General features: G+C 42.3%; 1 protein-coding gene across 3 annotated transcripts in view; it reads left to right on the top strand.

The window, feature by feature from the left end:
* The window catches only part of CACNA1H (calcium voltage-gated channel subunit alpha1 H), a 309,639-nt gene that overhangs the window by 28,298 nt on the left and 274,123 nt on the right, over positions 1–7,218 (top strand). The window lies entirely within an intron of this gene.

The following is a 7,218-nucleotide window of genomic DNA, read 5'->3' as shown; positions in this document are numbered from 1 at the left end:
CACCCCAAAGACATACCTGTTTTTGTCCTGCTCAGTACCCCCCATCTCTCAGATATCTCTATACACTCAATTGGTTGCCATTGCTTTCCTGTTTCTTAAAATGTCTAAAAAGACAGAAAAGGTTGTAATTATAGGGCTACACAGAGCTTCCTCCAGTGGCCAGCCTGCAGATTTCTATATTTAATACACCAATAAAAATATGGAATGGCCAAAATGTAATAATTGCATCAAACATCAAACTCTAAGTACATCCTTACTAATTTTTCATTCGTTGTATTCTCCCTTTAAGTGGGTTCATTATTGGGGTTGTATGTTAGCACAGAATGTCATGGGGATAAATGTAGTGGAAGGAGATGCTGTATAGGTTGACCTTTCAGCTCTTTTTTCTCGCCTCTGTCTCCATAGAATATCTTTGACGGATGAACGATATCCTGTGTTCTATACACTTTCCTTGAATTTCCCCATTAACATCACACCTATTCTTGTTTTTTGGGGGTTTTTTTTAGAGAAGTCATGTGACCATTGCAATGTGGTGAATGTGAGAAGGGATGAGAGTGTTGCCATCAATTATTCCTCAGAGAGGGAGCTTTGTCTCTACGCAGGAAATCCCAGTGTTTTCTGCATTCAGCCTCATCACTAAGGATTAATTGGCACTGTCAGATCTTCTGTGTGATACATGATGGGGGTTGTAACATATAGGCAGGATTCTGTAAGGTCTTGTACACGCTGATTCTGACTTCCCTTCCAATGAAATGATCGGATCGAAAGTGAATTCTAAAGAAGCAACCAATGTAGACAGATAAGCCTCAATCGAAAGTACAGAAGTCATAAAAAACTCAATCAAGAGTGCCCATCTGTTCCATGGTTTGTCCCAACCATCGATTATGGGGTTAGGTTTGGGGCAAATACCAGATAACCATTGGTGAAAGATCGTCAAAATGATTGTAAGACCCCAGAACATGGGTAACTGATGCTGAATCCAAGTCTGTTCCATGGAGAGGGGTTTGGGCAAACCACGATAACCATTGGTGAAAGACGTTGGTCAAAATGATCATCGGACCCTGGAACCTGGGCAACTGATGCTGAATCAAAGTCTGTTCCATGTGGTGCCCATCGAATCGTGTCGTGGGGTTGGGGCAAACCACCGATAACCATTGACACGTCAAAATGATCATCAGACCTTGCATCTGAAGCTGAATCCAAGTCTCAAATTTAAATGCCATTTTCCCCAACTAGTACATGTATTCAATATTATGATGAGCATATAAATTAATTGATTCCAATTATTCAATGTAAAATAAAAATGATCAGATCTAAAGTGAATTCTAAAGAGCAAGCAATGGGTGATTGAATGTAGATGGATAAATATCAATTGAGAGTAAAGAAGTCATGAAAAAATCAATAAAGGGTACCTATTTATTCCATGTTTTGCCCCAACCTCCAATCATGGAGTGAGATTGGGGAAAACCATGGGACAGAAGGGCACTCTTGATGGGATTTTCTTGGTTGTGCATACATTTTGTACTTTTGAAACCATAGGGCAGAATATTGTGTGGGCTTCCTATAAGTTGGTTACAGGAAAAACTGATTGGGCTAGGTGGTTGGGTGTCAGTGATCTGCCCACAGAGAGGCAAATGGGTCAATGAGAACCTTTCTAGGATAAGGCCATGTCAGGATCTTCAACAAGCAAATGCAACACGAAATACATTGTCCTTACACAGTGCATACCTTTTTTTTTTTTACATAAAGGGCCATTTCTTGGGAGCCCATAGTCATTATGTCATTGCCCTACCCTGCTATGTCATTGCCCTGCCTCCTATCTGGCTTTTAGACTGCAAGTAAACATCATCACATTGACTCTGATCTCTCCTCTTGTAAGCCCACCTGTACACCTCTTCTTCCTCAGCCTTCAGCTGACGTATGACAGTTGTATGCAAAGATAACTTATAGAAGCAAAGAGAAATGATATCTTGTGTCATTCTGCATAGAAAAACAAAGGCAGAGCCATAGAGGGAGACGGATGCAACAGATGGTAAAAATTCCCACTGCTCTCATCCGACATGTTTTTATGAGTTCACGAATGTTTCTGATTGTCCTGGGAAAATTTTCCCCAGGGTGGTCACCTCCAATTCACATACAGCCTCTTTGATGTGACTTTTGCCATGCATGTGTTATTCTGGTCTGTGGGAAGAAAAAGCCAAGGATTATAATGGGAAGGAAGAGGAGCTCTAATCCTGGGCTTACTAGGAATATAAAAGTAAAAACAGCCCATATGGTTACATAGTAAACGAAAACTTGGCATCGGCCTGGGCAACTCACAATAAATATTTATAGAATGATCCACCGATAACCATCGACGAAAGACACCCCTGATCAGCAGACCACAGGACATGGGCTGCGGAAGCTGAATCCAGATCTCAACTTTAAATGCTACGCAATGCCATTTGATTCAACTGGTGCTTTTCATCAATATTATGATCAGCATATAAATCAATCCCCTAGAAGTATTCAGTGTACTACCCACTTGTAATAAAAAAAAAAATAACTGCCTTGCCCTATTGATTTTGGATAGTAATCAATCATCTAATTGATAGAAACTGTTACATAGTATATGGATATTTCCCAATCCCCTTTTCCCCAATGGTTCCCCAATGTGATAGACATCCACACAGACCAAAATGGACCTGAATCATAAAGAGAAGATCTGGCACTTTCCAGGTTAAATTCATAGCGGTGACTAGATTAAAGCATCACCAGATTTTACACAGTTTAGTTTTTTGCGTGATCGCCACTTTATGGATCACCAGATTATGGTGAACGCCATTGGTCCTAATGGAGATCAGGGGTTATTGTTTGCTAGTGGTATGAGGTCAATTGGTGATTCAATGGCGGTTATTTTTTGGATCATTGATTGTTAAGGTCAATGAAGTTGCAGACTGGTAGTTTATATTAGAGCAGTGTTTCTCAAGAAGGGTTCCTTGGAGGTTGCATGGGGTTCCTTGAGCAATTTGGACCTCCTAGGACAGCTACCACTGACACCAGTTATTTTTTGGCTATCTGTAAGGGTGACATTCTTCCCGCTAGCCAGCTATGTAAGAGGCATTCTCACCACCACTACCACATGTACTGTGATCTGTGAATATATAGCTGGGGTTCCCTTAAGCCCTGAAAGGTATTTCAAGGGTTTCCCCATGTTATAAAGTTGGATGAAGCACAGAGTATGGAAATCAAAGGGGAATGGACTCTTCCTGGAATACTTTTTGCTAGCAATTTCCAAAGCTTTTACCTCCAATTTTTTTTTTATTGGTGACAGGCTCTTTTTAAGTATTACCAGCTGGTAAGTTCACAGCCAATGTGGAGCCTTGGAACATTGGAAAGTTTATTTTCCGATGCACCATTACCCAATCACACAGGAAGAATGAAACACTATAGTACATTGCCTCCTACCAAAGCCTCTCTGACATTCGCATCTTCTCCAAATCTGTTCCGGCTCATTGAGCCCCCATAGCACAATTTAATAAATTGAGGGCCAAATCCCTGTTTCAGATCCCACTGTTTCCTTTCGAGTTCTAGAAGCATACTAGAAAATCGCATATAGGCGCTGTCAGCAGCCGACCTTTTCCTCCACGTGTCTGGGCTGTCTATAAAAAACTCGCCAACACGTCTTTATCTGGACTGGCGACCTGTGATGTGCGGCCAGGGAGCGTCAGACAGCCTGATAAATATCTCTCTCTCCCCACAACCCTTTGGAAGCTGAGTACAAAGACATTAAGTGGATTTCCAGGGCGAAAATTCAGTTTGTTGTTGTCATCCGGCAGCTCCATGTTGTTAGGTCCCCGGGGCGGCCGACAAGCTCATTCCATGTAGCGATGAGCAGCTACAGTGCTGCGCAATACTTTCAGATTATTCGCTCTCGCCGCTCTACGCCAGCCAGGTTCATGCAAGGCTGCCGCCAGGAGATAATGATTTTACAGTATTGCGGCTTTTGTTTTTCTTTTTTCTGCTTTTGTTATTATTATATTGTTTTTTAATATTATTGCTTTGTTGTTGTTGCTTTTATTATTATTTTTATTATTATTATTATCATTATTATTATTATAAAAAAAAGCTACAGACAAAAACAACAAATAGCTGATGTGAATATATACAAAATGGATAATTGCCCGTAGACAAGAACCTGAATATTCAATGGTAAATTATTGAAATCAGAACTCTCGTTAGAGCTGAAGGCATTAATTATAATTGCATTGGCACTACAGATTTCTTTTCATTTTACTAAAAATGCCTTAAATATACTGGTTGGTTCTTCCAGTGAAGTTCCAATTTATTGCAGCTTCCTATGATAAGGTGGCAACAATGCTGCCACCTTAGATCAGAGTTGTCACGCTCATGTAGGCTGCTCTTTATATGGAAATTCTAAAAAAAATCTATTTCAGGTGTGCAGGATTACCCAGATTTTCCCATGATGGTCTATCTTCTCCAGTCTTGGAGAGCTTTGATACTTGTAACAGTCCACTTTAACATTTGCACCTGACTGGCTATAAGTTATACTTGACGAAGCCCAGCCAATAAACTCCTTGCATTCAGTGAAACCCCTGATATCATTTCCTATAATGAATCCTTTCTATTCATTCCTTTGCATTTTGTGTTTGAAGAATACCACTGCATTGCAAAACAATTCCAAGGTAAAGCTAAGCTTAGTAAATGTGTGAATCATACCGCGTGGAATCCTAAACACGCCTGATCATTTACAACGCGGGGTCACTCGCAGATTTCATCAGACTGAATCTGACAGGTTGGGCTTATTTTTAGAAGATCTGTTTGTGTTTTGCTCATGAAAGTTTGCTCGGTGTTTAATGCAGAACAGAACTGGATTACCAGAGGGTTTAATCCTTAGCTCTTTGTTCTTGTTTTGTTTGTATGGATGGCGCAACCTAAGGAGGCAGGGAAGGGGAAGAAGGGCACATTTGCACTAGATTAGGTCACCCAAACCTGTGGATTTGACCCCTTATCCTTAGGTCTGGAGGACCCACCAGGGGTCTTTCTTGGTCCACTACAAAATCAGGAGCACAGAATCACAGCTTTGCATGATCTTGAGTAAGGATAATTATTTAATCAAGTGTTAAGCCTTAAAGCTGAACTTACTTGTGATTTTTTCCACTCCAGTAATCCAATGTAAAACCTTTCTTTTGCATGGGAACTGACTGTTATGAAGACCGGTCGCTGCTGCTCTCTCTCTTTGTGCAGGGTGACTGGTCTTGTCTCCGCCCCCTCTGTAGTTTCCTGTAGGCAGCCTGCAGTGGGTGGTGCTTCTAAGCCCTTCCCACAGCCCTGCTCTTTTTACCAGTTATGTGCAGCACAGTGATGATGTTGTTGCTACTTTTATAAGGTAGAATAGTAGTTTACAAAGGCATTTGCTGCACATTAAGTGGATTTATGGCCTTTGTGCTTTCAAGTTGGCTTTAAAACAAGTGTGTACTAAAGAATTGATCAGAGGCTATAGATAGGATGGATATTCTGCACACATCAGTTACTGTTAGTGTTATGGTTACCATTAGGGTTGGCAGTCAGGGTTAGGGTTATGGTTCATCTGTTCATTGATAAGTTAAGGTCATTTCCCAGCTGCATGGCCTTTTTTTGGCACAGGAACAGCCTAAGGATAGAAAGGAGGAATTTGAACCCCCAGAAACCCGTTTCATCATCATAAACCACCTTAATCTTACTTCCTACATTGACTCCAACTAAGGACGGTTTTAAATGTTATGGGGGCCCTGGGCAAATATGAAGTGGGGACCCCAAATGAGCAGGGAACCGCATCTATGCGATTCAGATATTTTGATCCCTGGATAAAGTGGGGGCCATGATGTAATCCCACAGCGCTTCTTATTGTTATCCCTCTCACCCTTTTCTTGGTGCCCTTCCGTAACTCCTTCTAACCTTATCCCCCTGTCCAGTGGCTAGACATAACCTTTCCATGCCCAGAGTCTAAACTGGCCCATTCTCCTTTTGCCCTAACCTTACCCCTAACCCTCCACCTGATGCCTAACCACCCCAGAACCAAACCTCTAATCCTAAACCTCCAGTTACCTAACCCTAGGGGTAACAAAATCTGATGGAACATGGACCCAACACGTTTCAGATCTCCCTCACTCCACCAGGGCCTTCAGATTGTAAACTCCTTTGGGTTCAAGGACCCCATTACCACAAAGTTGTTTTTTTAGAGCTCTGTAAATGCAGGAAATAAAGACAATTTGTCTGCTTCTATCTCCTACATGCAGTTAATGATTTAAACGTGACTTTGCCGCATACAAATACGACTGACTGGCGGTAAAATGTCACAAATTAACCGTTCATACATCACACACACAGCATGGCTGCATTACAGGCCTGATATGATAAACCGAAGTGCCCCCCCAATACTAAGTGATAATTACAGGCCCGGCCAGGATCCACCGCTATCACAGGTGTCCTGAAGCGGCTGCTGGGGAGGCGGATGAAGAGTTAATGGTGGTACAGCTGCAGCATATGCTGTGTGTGTTGTGCACAGCGGGACTACACGGTCAGGGATCCAGAATCTGCTGCACGATTCGAGATGCCTTCGGCCCTGCGGAGGATGACAAAATACCGCCAGTTAAGCCGCATGCTGAAAGCCGACTCAGGATTCACCTCACATTAACCCCTTCATGTATGCTTAAATCTCATTTATATCAATTTGGTAGAAAATAAAATTCACATATTTGAAGGCACATGTCAAATTGAAGGGTTCACGCCAAGCAAGATCTTCAGTGATGGGTTATTAACCCCTGGTCAGTGGCTTATTCACCATACATTGTTCAGTATATTTGAAATTTTTAAGAAAGATGTTTTTTTTCTGAATTTGTTCAGAATTTACAGAATTTATATATTCAGGTGGTTATTGACAAACCCTAAGTCTGAAAATCCTGGTTGGCTAGCCCCCCACTAGTCATTTCTGCACAGATCCCCCAATTAGTCATTCCTGCACAGAGCCCCCCACTAGTCACTCTTGCACAAAGCCCCCCACTAGTCATTCCTTCCCAGAGCCCCCCACTAGTCATTCCTGCATAGAGCCCCCCCCACTAGTCATTCCTGCGCAGAGCCCCTCACTAGTCATTCCTGCACAGAGCCCCCCACCAGTCAGTACTGCACACAGCCCCCCACTAGTCAGGTCCCCCCACTAGTCAGTCCTGCATAGAGCCC

The sequence above is a fragment of the Pyxicephalus adspersus genome, chromosome 7, assembly GCF_032062135.1.
Source record: "Pyxicephalus adspersus chromosome 7, UCB_Pads_2.0, whole genome shotgun sequence".
Classification (NCBI taxonomy): domain Eukaryota; kingdom Metazoa; phylum Chordata; class Amphibia; order Anura; family Pyxicephalidae; genus Pyxicephalus; species Pyxicephalus adspersus.
This window is presented reverse-complemented; position numbering and strand designations above follow the sequence as displayed.